The 15360-nt window shown below is 43.3% G+C and overlaps 1 long non-coding RNA gene across 1 annotated transcript; it reads right to left on the reverse strand.

The window, feature by feature from the left end:
- Nucleotides 1–7969: 7969 nt before the first annotated feature.
- On the reverse strand, nucleotides 7970–9227 carry LOC109499246. The gene is made up of 3 exons (XR_002741535.2): nucleotides 8672–9227; nucleotides 8433–8550; nucleotides 7970–8332 (listed from the first exon to the last, which is right to left on the reverse strand). It is a non-coding gene; the product is annotated as an uncharacterized LOC109499246 (long non-coding RNA).
- Nucleotides 9228–15360: the final 6133 nt, after the last annotated feature.

The following is a 15360-nucleotide window of genomic DNA, read 5'->3' on the forward strand; positions in this document are numbered from 1 at the left end:
TTCAAAATTTACTATAAAGCTATAGTAATCAAGACAGTTTGACACTGGCATAAGGAGATATATATATATTTAAATTAATTAAATTAATTTAAATTAATTAATATAATTTAATATAATTTAATATAATTATAAATTAATATAAATTTAAATTAATTTAAATTAATATATATTTAAATTAAACAGAATTGAGATTAGAAATCAACTCAAATAAAAATAGTTATGGTCAATAGATTTTCAACAAAGATTCCAAGACAGTTAATGGGGGAAGAATAATCTTTTCAACAAATGGTACTGGGACAATTGAATATCCATGTGCAGAAAGACGAATTGAGACCCTTACTTCACACCATACACATAAAATGAATTCAAAATGGATCATAGACATAGATTTAAAACTAAAATTATAAAACTTCTAGAAATTAAAAATTGGAATAAATCCCTGTGATGTGACCATGGATTAGACCAAGAGTTCTTTATATGCAACACCAAAAACATGATCAACAAAAGAAAACATTGAGAAATCAGGTTTCATTAAAATTAACAATTTTGTGCTTCAAAAGATATCATTAAGAAAATGAAACGAGTCATAAACCAGGAGAAAATATTTTCAAATTATATATCTGATAAAAGGCTTGTGTCCAGAATGAATAACAGAATAAATAAAGAAGACAACAGCTCAGTTTAAAAATGGGCGAAAGATTTGAATAGATGTGTCACCGAAGAAGATATATGAATCACTGATAAGCACGTAAAAAATGTTCAACATCATTAGTTGTCAGGGAAATGCAAATTCAAACCACAATGAGACACTACTTTGCACGAACTAGAATGGCTATAATCAATAAGACCAGACAATAACAAATGTTGGCAAGAATGTGGGGAACCTAGAGCCCTCATACATGGCTGGCAATAATGTAAAATGTTTACAGCTGCCTTAGAAAAAGTTTGTTTCTTTTAAAGGTAAATATGAACTTTTTATATGACCTAGCTATGCCACTCCCAGGAATCACCCTAGAGAAATGAAAACGTATCTCAAAAAAAAAAAAAAAAAAAAAAAAAAAAAAAAAAAAAGACTTGTTTGTGAATGGTCATAACACCATTATTTATAATAGCAAATACTGGAAACATCTATATGGTCATCAATTGATGAATGGATAAACAAAATGTGGTGAATCATATAAGGGAATACTATTCCACAGAAAGAGAGAGAGAGAGAGAGAGAAAGAGAAGAAAGAAAAAAGAAAGAAGAAAGAAAGAAAGAAAGAAAGAAAGAAAGAAAGAAAGGGGAAAGGAAGGACGGAGGGAGGGAGGAAGGAAGGAAGGAAGGAAGGAAGGAAGGAAAGAAGGAAGGAGGGAGGGTGGGAGGGAGGGAGGGAAGGAAGGAAGGGAAGAAGGAAGGAAGGAGGGAGGGAGAGAGGGAAGGAAGGAAGGAAGGAATTATATTCAATAGGTGATATATGCTTGTTATGTAAATGAGCCAGATAAGGTCTCTGTGTATTGAGCTCTAAGTTGGTTATTCCTGCAGGCTGAGACCCATTAGCAAAAAAGCCTGATGAAACCAAAACTCTTATACATCCAATTATTCTAAAAATAGTCCAAACAAGCAGATTTTTAACCATTTAGAGCTTGCATGCTTTGCATTTCCCACTAAACGTCATCCTATTTCTGCTAGCGGTAGATAAGATACATCCCGGGTCAAAGAGACCCCAAGCTACTCCTGCACTTCTCTCAGACCCAGAGACCACTGCTGCACTGATAAGTGACATCACTGAGACACAAAAGCCCCTTTCTGACCCAGCTTTCTGTCGGGAGTTCCTCGTTCTCTTCCCTTTCTGGATGGTGGTCCCAGAACCATAAGCCTCTGGATGGTCTCATCCCGAAAGGGATTTACCCTCTCATGCAATCCTGAGCACCGTATATATTGTTTTTGACCACCCCCAAATCCTTTGAACCCTCTACAAAGCTGCCACATGGATAAACCTCAAAAACACGTGAAGTGAAAGAGGCCAAACACAAAAGACCGCATATTGCAAGCTTTCATTTGGGTGATGTGTTCAGAAAAGGTCAATATGTGGAGACAGATTAATATTTGCTTGAGGTTGGGTGTGGGGGTGGGGGCTGACTTCAAATAGGCACCAGGTGATGGAAACGCTGAATTGGGGTGATGGTTGCACAACTCCGTGAATCTAAAAATCATTGAAATTTGTCACTGGTAAAATTTGTGGGACGTAAGTTCGATCTCATTAGGTTGTTTAAAAATTATGTTCGAGCACCAGTTCCAAAGGGAGGAATTAATGGTGGGTCTCAAAGCACGACGAATACTCAGAGCTCCTTCCTCAACTGTCATTGACATGTGCTGTCTTTGGAGTTAGGTGTGTGTGGTCAGGCCGGACCACTGAGACCCCCCCGGGCTGATCACTTTTTGTTGCTCATCAATGTAACTTTCAGTCCTCTGCCTTCAGAGCACCTGGTGTGAATGCACTTTCTGGGCCCCTGCAGTTGATAGAACCATATAACTAGTTCTGGCCACTCAACGGTGAGTGGAAGTTATGTGGGTCATTTCTGGGCTGTTTGCCAGTGGAAGGAGCTCTAGACTATTCCTCTGTAGTCTCATGGTAAACAGCATTTCTAATGCTCCATAGGACTGAAACTCCGACAGCCCCCAGCCAACCTGTGATGACAAGAGTCCATTGCTATGTTATGCCCCCTGAAATTTAGGGGGTATTTGTCACCACAGCATAAGTTAGGCGATCCTGACTGATCCATGGCAGCCACATTTGAACCCAGTTAATTTTTGGTCTGGATCTGATCAATATCAATTACCACTAATGATTGCAGTACCATTTTTTTTAAGTTTATTTACGGGGTGGGGGGCGCAGAGAGAGGGGGAGAGAATCCCAAGAAGGCTCTGCACCATCAGCATAGAGCCCAACATGGGCCTCGAACCCACGAACCATGAGATCATAACCTGAGCTGAAACCAAGAGTCGGACACTTAACTGACTGAGCCCCCCGGGCGCCCTGATTATAGTACCATTTTATTAACCAACTACTATGTGCCACATGCACTGCAAGGTACTTGACATATTGCTAATTCTCAAAGCATCATTTCCAAGTAGAAATTACTTTTCTCACTTTGCCTGTGAGAGAACTGAACCTCAGCAAGTTGCAGTAACCTGAAGCCGGTGGTATAAATCTTATCAGTTGCTAATGTGAAACTCATTTACTCACCTGTTCACTCAATATTTGCTGTTGCTGATTGCCTGCTGACCATATGCATTAGGCACCAGGAATATGATGGTGAGCAAGGCAATCACAGCCCCTCCTCGCTCAGGGTTTAGATGCTTCAGAATCACCCAGATGCTTCAGCCCTACCCCTGGAGATGGTCCAGTTGTCCGAGGAAGTGCCCTTGACATCAGTGTTTCTTAAAAGCTCCCAGGTGATTCTGTTGAGCATACGAGCTGTGAGCCACTGGTTCAGAGTCTGAAAGACACAGGCCTTCTGGACTCCAGACCCCTACTACCCGGTCGCAGCACACAGCTTCTCCCACAACCTGGACTGGGTTTCACCGGGCCAGAGCAATCGGGGAGGTTGACGTTCTCCTCACCTCCTCTCCTAGACATTGCCATGCTCACCTCCTGTTTCCTCAACCTCTCCTCCTCTCCACCTGCCTCTGTTACAAAGGCAGCTGAACGAGACCTTAGTTAGAAAGATTCGTGCTTCTCCGGGCACCTGAGTGGCTCAGCTGGTCAAGCATCCAACTCTTGATTTCAACTCAGGTCATGATTTCATGGTTTGTGAGTCGGAGCCCCACAACAGTTCCACGCTGACAGTGTGGAGCCTGCTTGGGATTCTCTCTCCTTTCCTGTCCTCCTCCCCCCACACACATGCACACACCCTCTCGCAAAATAAAGAAACTTTAAAAAACAAGAAACGAAAAACGAAAGATTTGTGGCTTTCTAACATTTTTAAGCTCTTAATGACCTTCTTTGTTTTTGAAGAAATTCTTATGAAACACAATATATGATACAGATTCAAGTAAGACTTGAATGGGACCTAGGAGTTGTTTTGCCCTTCTTTGGCCCCTTGTCTGGGCCATCTCTCTGGAACCCCCAGGTTCTGAAGGACATAGTTTGAAAATTACTGACATAGCCCTACTCCCTCACTGGATGATGCCAGGAACGTTCCCAAGGTCCCACAACCTCCTCAGTGGCAGACACGCAAGCACCTAGGTCTCCTCGCTCCCTATCAGCTGTGAGCCACTGGTTCAGAGTCACGGGTGCTTTTGCCACCACAACCCAGGGCCGTGTGAAGGCTAAGGGTGGAATCCGTGTTGTTCTAGAATCTGAAAATATCCAACCAAAGCATGGCAGAGTATCAGAAAAGGCCTCCTGGAGGAGGGAGTGGCTGAGCTGAAGCCTGAAGAATGAGTTAACACTGGGCAGGGCAAGAGAGGTGGGTAGCATTTCATCTTGAGGGAGCTGCATATGCAAAGGTCCTGCGGCAAGAGAGAGACAATGAAAATTTCAGCAGTTCAAAGTCTGACCAGAGGACAGGTAATAAGAGAGGAGGCTGAAATACCAACCAGAAGTCAAATCGTGAATGACAACGAACACCAGGCTAAGAAGTTTGGACTTGAACTTTGCTCTAAAGACAATGAGAATGACCTGAAAAAATTATATATTACAGAACATCGCTCTGTCTCAGTGAAGAGAATGGTTTAGGTCCATCATGATTTGACACAGAGAGTCCAGTTAAGCTACTATGATAACACAGAGGAGGGAGGATAGTACCAAGGAAGTGATGGCTGGCCAGACTGAAAGCCAGTAAGGAGGTCATTGTTAAAGCGTAATGAGTGATTAAGTTAGAGGGATGAGGGAAGAAGCAGGCACCCAAGGATGACAACCAGGTTTCTCCTTTAGGCATCTGGTGATGGGTGATGATTGTCAATGGTGATGCCATTGACAAAGACAAGGAACTCGGAAGGGGGCTCTGTCTGAGCAGGGAAGATGTGAGATCAGTCCATTAGTCAGATGCCCTTGTCTGCAAGTATCAGAAAGTTCAATCCCAAATGGTTGAAACAATAAGGATACGTACTATCCTTATTACAAAGAAATTTAGATGTAGGGCAGTTTCTGAGCTGGTTAATGCAGAGGCTCAACAAATTTCTCAAAGACCCATGTTTTTCTGACTCTGCACCATAATCTTCAGTGTGTCTGTAAGCAGCCCCAGGCATGACATCATCATACACGTTTGTTCCTGAGGGCTATTGTAGAAAAGTGCCACAAACTGGTGGCTTAAGAGAAAACTTATTGTCCCATAGCTGTGAACACCAGAGTCAGAAAACAGGTGTGGGCATGGTTGGTTCCTTCTGAGAGCTTCAATGAGGGATCTCTTCCATGCCTTTCTCTTACCTTCTGGTATTGCAAAATCCTTGGCATTTCTTGGCTTGCAGCTGTAGAACTCCAGTCTCTGCCTTTGTCATTACCTGGCCTTCTCTCCGGAGCTGTGTCCAAATTTCCGTCTTTTTATAAGGACACTAGTCATGTCGGAATAGGGCCCACCCTATTCCAATTTGACCTCATCTTAACTAATTACACCTGCAAGAACCCCGTTCCCAAATAAGTTCAGCTTCTAAAGTACCAAGGGTTAGAACTTCAACATATCTTTTTGAGAGACACACTCAACTAATGATATATACCAAATCAGAAAGGGAATGTGATGGCCAGTTTTATGTGTCAATTTGACTAGACCACAGGTTGCCCAGATATCTAATCAAACATTCTTCTGGGTATTTCTGTGAAGGTATATTTGGATGAGATTTAAATGAATATACTGAGTAAAGCAGATTGCCTTCCCTAGTGTGGGTGAGCCACATCTAATCAGTTGAAGACCTGAATAGAACACAGAGACTGACCCTCCCCGCCAGCTAAGACAGAATTCTTCTGCCTGACTGCCTTCACATTGGGACATCAGTCTTTTTCCAGCCTTTAGATTCCAACTGAAACATTAGCTTTTATTAGATCTTGGGCCTGCTGGCCTTCAGATTAGAACTCCACCACTGGATCCTGGTTCTCTGAACTTCAGACTCAGACTGGAACTAAACCATAGGCTCTCCTAGGTTTCCAACTTACCAACTCACCACGCAGATCTGGGAACTTACCAGTCTCCATAATCATGTAAGCCAATTCCTTGTAGTAAATATATATCTACATGCACACACACACACACACACACACACACACAGATCCTATTGGTTCTCTGGAGAATCCTAATAATATAAGGAACCAGTTCTTTGTGGTATCCCTTTATCCCTTTTTTTAAAGTTTGTTTATTTATTTTGATGGGGGGGGGTGGGGCAGAGACTGAGATTCTGAAGCAGGCTCCATGCTGTCAGCACAGAGCCCATTGTGGGGCTCAATCCCACGAACACTGAAATCATGACCTGAGCTGAGATAAAGAGCTAGATGCCCAACTGACTGAGTCACCCAGGTGCCCCCCTTTTATCCCTTTTTTTAGAGTTAAGAAATCTTATTCAGGAGTTCAATTCTCACTGGCTACATTTGGGGAATGGAACTACCATTGATTGGCTTAAACCAGTCTGAATTCCTCTAAATAACTTGGGAAGATATGCAGACTGGAAAAACTAAGGCTTGCCCAACATGGAAGGAGGGGGAAGACTTGCCAGTGTCATCTACAGGGTGTTCAAGGGCCGCAAGCCTTAGGTCGGGACCCAGACAGTCAGGTGCCAGCATCCAAGAGGCCATGAGATACCAGAGACCCTGAGTTGAAGCTCTAGCCCAGCAAGCCGTTTTCTCCTTTTGCGACTAGAACCTACCCCATCTTATGAGCCCGCTGGTGGCCCTCATAAGTGAGACTGGAAGAAGAATGTCTTTGTCTGGAAATGAGGAGGTGCTGAAGGCAAATCCTATGATCCAATCTTAACAGGAATCTATTTCCTCAGCCATGGAAATGGAGAGATTTTCAGATACTGCCCACGTGTGTCATTCCCAGAACTCATTCTTGCCCTTCAAATAAACCCAAAGATTCTTCTGCTCTCAGTGAGTCCTCTGAGAGGCAGTCACATTATCTGTCTTGAACAGATAGGCCGTGAGCATCTATTGCCACAGAAAATACCACGAAAAAAATCTCCATGTGCTGAATGCTATGAAGGATCAGAAGGTCACCCAGTCCAAGGAGCTAACGATCTATTCTGGACCCCAAGTTTAGGCTGTAATTAATATTGCTCCTGTTTGTAAGGAGTACTACTTCCTAAATTCCAGGCACTTAACAGAGGACTCAACATGCATCCAATCCTACACTTGCTGCGACAACATAATGAGATATACGCCGTTACTCCCATGTTACAGAAAAGGAAAAGGGAACTCAGAAACATCCGTGAACTTGTTCAAATTGAGATGAGTGGCCGAGTTGGAACTCACACCCAGCTCAGTTGCCCACCCAAGCCTGTGCTCCTGCCCCTAATACATGGGACAAATGATACCTCTTGGATTCTGAGAAAGAGAGAGATTTTTCTGGGTGGGATAGAGGTATAGAGCAAAGATCTCTGGAAAGGAGAGTAGTTTAAGGAAACTCACCTTGAACAATGAATAGAATTTATTATAAGCTTTCTTTTCTTGCTTGCTTGCTTTTTTTTTTTTTTTTCCAGAGTGAGACAGCGAGACACAGCAAGGGAAAATGAATCTTCCAAGGTCATGCCACAAGTCACCAGCCAAGCCTGGCCTGTCACTCAATGTTCTGAATTCCCAGCTCACTGAGTTCAGCAGTTGAAGCATGTGTGGTGGGACTATGTCAAATTAGCCTGGAAGGAAACACGTATCTGCAATGTTTTCCCCTTCTCCTTTCTCCACAATGTCCCTTGCCCCCTCCACAAACAACCCTCTTATCATCCCCACCACCAATCCATAAACTGTCCCAGGAAATGCCAGGATCTGAATACCACATTGGCCATGAGGGACTCGGTCAACTTCTTTGCCTTCTGGCTGTTCTAAACAAACAAAGGGCAGTGCACAAGTTATTAGTAAATACCAAGGCTTAGTTTATTGTATAAAACTTCAATCCAACAAATAAATGAGCCATCAACTTTGAATTTATGTAGCATTCAGAACACATTAAAGCCATTTGACCATGACAAAGGCCTTTCCTGCTTTGAATGATGAAGCCAGCATTGCAAATACCCTTCGGATGAGGCATTTAAGCGAGGTCCTTTCAGTTTGTCTCTGGGGACTGTCAAGGTGGAAGGTAAAAGTTCTGGCACTTTTTCTAAAGAATTCTTTTGGGAAAATCCCATCTTGGCGAACATCTCCTTTCTCTAAAAAAAAAAAAAGGGTTTGTGAGCCCATAACGGTCAGAACAATTACAGTCACTCAGCTAGGGGTCATCCAGCTGACCGCCACAAGGTCCTTACTTACCTTGAGATGCTCCCAGAGAGATATCAAGGAACACACGAGTTCTCATTAAAGGATACTGGCAGCTGATCACAGAAGGTTCCAGATGCTGTCGTGGCCTGTCGCAGAGCAGTTTCTCCATCTGCAAATTGGAAGACAAATGAACGAGATGATACAATAAAGAGCATTTTATCAATTCCAAAGCCCTGTTCAAACAATGATGTTATTGCTAATAATATGTAAGAGAAATAGTTTAGCCCCACCTTCACACTCCAGTTTCGTTTTTCTTGCTTTCACGGCGGTCAGTGGGAAGTTTCTCATATCAGCTGGTATTTCTGCTTTTGCAGGGAGCTCCTGGGGCCCACAGCTGTTATTGATGATTGGGGTTCACTCGCTGGACGAGAGCTCCATCTGGCCAAGGACTGAGCCTCTCCATAAGAAGGCAGTTTTCAGGCAGGCATTGCCTAGACATGCAGAGACCCTAGGAGAAATTATATTTGTACGGTCTTCTTGTTGCACCCCCCAATTCCCACCCAGGTGAAGATCAAAGACAACTTTAAAAGTAGACCCTCCAAAAAAGCACCCTAACAAGGTAAAGGCCCAATAATATGGGTGAGAGGGGTTGGAACGGAAGTATTGATTCAACGAATTGGTTGGACACCCACTGTGTGCGGGCACTGGATTGGCTGGTGACTTACAAAGATGAGTAAGATACTGGGCCTGCTTTCTGAGGGAGTCAGATATAAACAGACATGCCCAGTATTAGATAGGCTCTGGCTGGTGGTAGTGACCAACCAGCTAGCTGTGCCTTGCAAAGCCCAGTTGCACTCACTTAGTATCAGGACCCTTAAGGTTAGGACTGATTGGTATGTATAAGACCTCCAGATCATGTTAGCACCTCTTTCTTTCATTTCCACAAGGAAATGACTGGGTCATTGACTTCTTCAGTCTCTCTTTGGGGTCGTTGATCTCAGTGGAGGCCCCAGAAGGTACATCCCATACAAATTCTCTACTAGAAAGTTGGAGGTGGGGGGCACATCTGGGTGGCTCCATCGGTTAAGCATCTGACTCTTTTTTTTTTTTTAACGTTTATTTATTTTTGAGGCAGAGAGAGACAGAGCATGAACAGGGGAGGGGCAGAGAGAGAGGGAGACACAGAATCGGAAGCAGGCTCCAGGCTCTGAGCCATCAGCCCAGAGCCCGACGCGGGGCTTGAACTCATGGACCGCGAGATCGTGACCTGAGCTGAAGTCGGACGCTCAACCGACTGCGCCACCCAGGCACCCCAAGCATCTGACTCTTGATCTCAGCTCAGGTCTCATCTCAGGATCGTGAGAACAAGCCCCATGGTGGGCTCCATGCTGAGCGTGAAGCGTACTTAAAAAAATAAATAGATAAATGAAAATAAAATAAAAAGACAAATTCTCTACCAGAAGGTGTACTGGGTGGGCAGGAGAGAGCAGAAAGCAACCAAGGGTTCAAAGAGGATAAAGAAGACAAAGTGACTGAAGAGAACAAACACAGTCCTGGGTCTCTAGATGTCTGAACTTTTGTGGAAGGGCTAGAAATAATTATGGATATTTACGAAATTCCCATGCTGTGCTCTCAATCCTACTTAACTGTCACCACAACCACAGGAAACAATTATTCAGTAAAAATCCATGTCAATCCATAGCAAACGAAGTCACGATTTGAACTCATGTCTAGTTGACTTCACGTCTGGACTCTGAGCTGTGGCCTGCACTACCCCTGCCTGCACCTTTTCCCTTTGACTCCCCTGTCAAGGCCCGATCTTTTGAAAAAATATTCCTTGAAGATTCAAGTTCAGACGAGATGATGGGTGTAAGGCACCCTATGTAAAACCTGGAACCCACTAAACGTTGAATATATGACAGCTACTTTTCCTCTGTGTGTTCAGGGCAGGACCCAGGTCCGAAAAGAAAAGACAGAACCGGGTGAGTTCCTGAGGCTGCCTATGGAAAGGAAGGTGGATCTTTGTGCTAAGCCACAAGCCTTGGAGCAGACGCGTCGATCTGTCCAACCATCCATCCACCCAACAGAATTTTTCTAAGCACGCCTCATGTGCCTGGCACTGAGTGGAAAAGGACGAACAAAACAGACAGCTCTGATCCCATGGAGCTCATGGGGGGGGGGGGGGGGGGGGGATGGGAAGAGTAAACGCAGAAATCAACCTGCCGTCGCAAATTGAGAAAAGCAACACAAATGGGATGTACAGGGTGCTATGCTCGAGGACAGCTCAGGAGGAAACCTGAGAATACCCAGGAAGACCTGTCTGAAGAGGTGAGGTGACATAAAACAGACTTGAAGGGTAAGGGGCCAGCCAGGGGAAGGAGGGATGAGCAGACTGAACAGAGACCTGCCCCTGCTCAGAGCTGCCCAGCAGGCCACCCGATAGTAAACCTTGTTGGCCCTCAACCCATGAGAGAGTGAAAGCTGGTGAAGGACTCTCCCTGAGACACCGGTTTGGAGACTGGAGTCCCGAAGGAGGCCAGAAGGAACAGGGATATCAAAAGCAAGGACACCCACCAGTAGGGACCGATGAGTTGCAGTCCCGATTCTCCCCAAAATTCCTCATGAGACATTTTGAATGGAGGGGTTGGGAGTGGGTCTGGGGAACCCGAGGGGGACGGCCGCCCAGTGGACTCTAATCAGTCTGTTTTCCAAAGCCCCGGAAAGAACACGAGTGCTATTTACATTTCAATGTAAATCAAGCCGCCTTCAACAAGCCAGGCTGTGTAAACTTGTGTTTAATGTCAGGTTTATATTAATATTTGCATTAACAAGATTGATCGTTTACATAACAATGCATACGTAAAGTCTGGGCGAGGTTTGGGTTTACACACATTTGCATAATGTTTATAGATCGATTGATTAGACAAACTGCATAAATCCAAGTAAACTACTAGTTGTTTGTTTATTTTTTCTATCGGGGCTTGATAGCCTATATCTTAATAAGTGGGCTAAACTGAACCTGAGTCCTCTACTGTAACCTTCATACAAGACTTTATCGTTTTGAAAAGTAATGTGCACTCAACAGGCGTGAGATGACATCACTGGGGCTCTTTTGTCCTTTAATCTCCTGCCCTGAGTTGTCAGGAGGACCCCGGCTTTAAACTGTGCTCCAACAGAGAGAAAACCAGGCCATAGGCAGAAAAGCCTGGATTCAAGACTCCTCCTGCCTTTGCTGAGGTAGGAGAGCTTCTTAGAGACGGCCAGGTTTGGTAGGCTACCCATGTGTCAGGAGACGCCTTTCATACCTTGAGCACCTTCATCTGGCTGAAGAATGATCTGGATACTTGCCCCCAAGCCCAAGCAGAGCAAAGCCTGGAAGCAGGCAGTAGAAGAAATTTCAGAAAAGGAAGGTACCATGCAGAGAGAAATTTAAACCAACATTTTTAAAATGTCTTTGTTTAGGGGCACCTGGGTGGCTCAGTCAGTTGAGCATCCAACTCTTGATTTCGGCTCAGACCATTGATCTCGTGGTTGTGGGATCGAGCCCCACGTTGGAGCTCAGTGTGGAGCTTGCTTAAGATTCTCTCTCTCTCTCTCTCTCTCTCTCTCTCTGCGTCTCTCCTCCCCAATAAATAAATAGTTCAGTCTGATTCCTACAAGAATGACATAGCAGGCTGGCTTCCTGGGCTGATTAGCATAGATAAGGGTTTGGTCTCCTGGGGAGGTTGCTGCACATCCTGGGTCAGCCATTGTCCGTTTGTATATTCAATCTCAAGATACAGGTACCTTACAGAATCAGTAGCGGGTTTTTTCTGTGTGCATGCGTTTTTAATTTACTCAAGAGCATGTGCATAAATCTTTAGATGTTCGTACTCTTTCTTTTTTCACTCAACACTATCAGCCAAGGGTGTGTCTGGGCTGTTGGATGTATATAGCACATTGTACCTGTGGCCACATATGTTCCATTGTATACATCCATTAGTATGCACCTCCCACTTCTACATCAAATTGCCTCGAGTATCCACCAGCACTAACGCTGAGATCAAGATCCTGATGTGTGTTCACTTAGGAAACAGCATGCCAGAATCCCCTGTTCATATACTCAGTGTAGGAGAGCTTAGTCATAGGACATGCACTCCTTAGTTTCAGTATCATTCTGATTGTTCTCAGAGTGGTTATAAAAGTTTATATCCTATCACCAGTGCATGAGGGTTCTCATTTTCCCACATCCTTGCCAACACTTGGTAGTTACAGGCTTTTTATTTATGGAAAATGGGAGGGCGCAAAGTAGTACCTATTCCACTGATGTTTTAATCTTCTGATTATTTATTACAAGTGAGGTTGAGCATCTCATTATGCACTAATTACACATTCAGGATTTTCCCTTCTGTGAACTGTCTGTTCTTGTGCTATACCCACCTTCTGCTGTCTTTTCCTGTCTTTTTCTTATTGATTTACAGAAGCTACTTCTATGTTCTAGATATTAATCCCTTCTTGGTTTTGGAGGTGGCAGTTTTCTCTGCCCGTCCCCTTCTTAAAGTCTAGTGAGCTTTATTGAACAAAACTGTTGAATTTTAATGCAGATAAATTCATCAATTTCTTGTGTGTTTGGGGGCCACTAGAAGAAGTTCTTCCCTTACAGGAGTGCTGACGGATAGGGGCTCATGTACCCCAATGCTTGTAGCTTTCAACAATAGCCAACTTATGGAAAGAGCCCAAACGTTGATCAACTGACGAATGGATAAAGAAGAGGTGGTTTATACATACAACGGAATACCACTTGGCAATGAGAAAGAATGAAGTCTGGCCATTTGTAGCAACATGGATGGAACTGGAGGGTCTTATGCTGAGTGAAATAAGCCAGTCAGAGAAAGACAGATACCATATGTTTTCACTCATAGGTGGATCTCGAGAAACTTAACAGAAGACCATGAGGGAGGGGAAGGGGACAAAAACAGAGAGGGAGGGAGGCAAACCATAAGAGACTCTTAAATACAGAGAACAAACTGAGGGTTGCCTAGGGTGTGAGGGAGAGGGGAAAATGGGTGATGGGCATTGAGGAGGGCACTTGTTGGGATGAGCACTGGGTGTTGTACGGAAACCAATTTGACAATAAATTATATTAAAAAAAAAAAGTTCTTCCCTAGCCTAACGAACATAATAATGTCCTCCACTTCTATCAGCTGTATGAAAGGGGGTCTTAACCTGGAGGGCATTAACCTAGAATCCTAGGTGTCAGTGCACTTGGAACAAAGTATATCTTCACCTTCTATTACAGTTGTTATGGATATCTCAAAATTTTCTTCATGTTCATCACTATTTCAAAATTGCATAGTCATTGGATTTACTACTAGAGCTTTACTTAATGCTTTCATAAAGAAACATGTATTTTACCTAAGAATTTTTAAAATATCTGCATTTCTACTTAATTGGTTTCCTTGGTAATCCTATCTAGTTCATTTTAGATGTTTAAAACCATTATTCTGAGAAAGAGCCCATAGGTCTCCTCAGATTAACAAAAGGTTCTATGTTAAGAACCCTACTTTATAGTTTTACCTTTCACATTCAGGTCACAATTTGAATCAGATCCTTACCTCACACCATATGCCAACACAATATGCAGAGCAATCCTTTTCCTCCAAACTGATTTTTGGTGCCATCTTTACGAAGATAAAGTTTCCATGCATACCTAAGTCTGTCCCCAAGTTTCTGTTCTATCAGCTTGCTTTTGATCCATGCTAAAATTCTAAAATATACAGTGAGGGGCACCTGGGTGGCTCAGTCAGTTAAGCATCCAACTTTGGCTCAGATCATGATCTCACGGTCCTTCTGTGGTTTCAAGCCCCGCATCGGGCTCTGTGCTGATGGCTCAGAGCCTGGAGCCTGTTTCGGATTCTGTGTCTCCCTCTCTTTCTCTGCCCCTCCCCCACTCACGCTCTGTCTCCCTCTCTCTCAAAAATAAATAAACGTTAAGAAAAAAAACTTTAAATGTTTATGGAAATCTTTCACAGTGTATGCAAATGTTTATGCTATAATGCAAACTTGAAAATAGGACAAAAATAACACATATAAGCTATAAACTATGTTTAAAGATGCATAGAGAAAAAACCTAAAAGAAAAAGTGTTAGTGACAGCATTGGAAGCATGAAATTACCAGTGATTTTTATTTTCTTCCGAATATTGTCTTTCCATAAGTTTTCCATAAGTTCTGTAGTGAAGCTGTATTCTATTTAACACAAAAAATCCATTTTCTAAGAAATTTTAGAGTTTTCCATAAGTTCTGTAGTGAAGCTGTATTATATTTAACACAAAAAAATCCATTTTCTAAGAAATTTTAATGGGTGGTATCCAAAAAACAGTCTGGAAAAGTTCCCTTAATGTCAAAGAACACTGAGCAGATAGACAATGGAACACCCTTTTTAGGAACAGCTCCATAATTCAGAATGCATCAATTCATGGTTTTTTGGTTTTTTTAATTTATTTTTGAGACAGAGAGAGACTGAGCATGAGCAGGGGAGGGGCAGAGAGAGAGGGAGACACCGAATCCAAAGCAGGCTCCAGGCTCTGAGCTGTCAGCACAGAGCCTGATGCCAGGCTTGAACCCACAGAGTGTGAGATCATGACCTGAGCTGAAGTCGGCCACTCAACTGACTGAGCCACCCAGGCGCCCCCAGAATGTATCGATTCAAACCAAAGCCAATTGTTACTTCTCCTTTGTGTTGAAAAAGCAAGCAATTAATAATGGACAAGTATCTCAGAAAATATTGAACGTATTAATCTTGTGGGCTCTCATCAGAGCCACACTGGTTCGTTAAGAGTTTCCCAGGGATTGTCTCAACCTTTCCAACAGCCCTCCAAGGTAGGTTTTACTGCCATCGTTATCTTCCTGATCGTCTTTATTCCCATTTTAGACCTGCAGAAACTGAGGCTTACCCCACTGAAATATTTTATCCAGGCTCTGAGTATCTAGCCAGTAGGG

This window comes from Felis catus, chromosome B1 (assembly GCF_018350175.1).
Source record: "Felis catus isolate Fca126 chromosome B1, F.catus_Fca126_mat1.0, whole genome shotgun sequence".
In the NCBI taxonomy this organism is placed as follows: Eukaryota; Metazoa; Chordata; class Mammalia; order Carnivora; family Felidae; genus Felis; species Felis catus.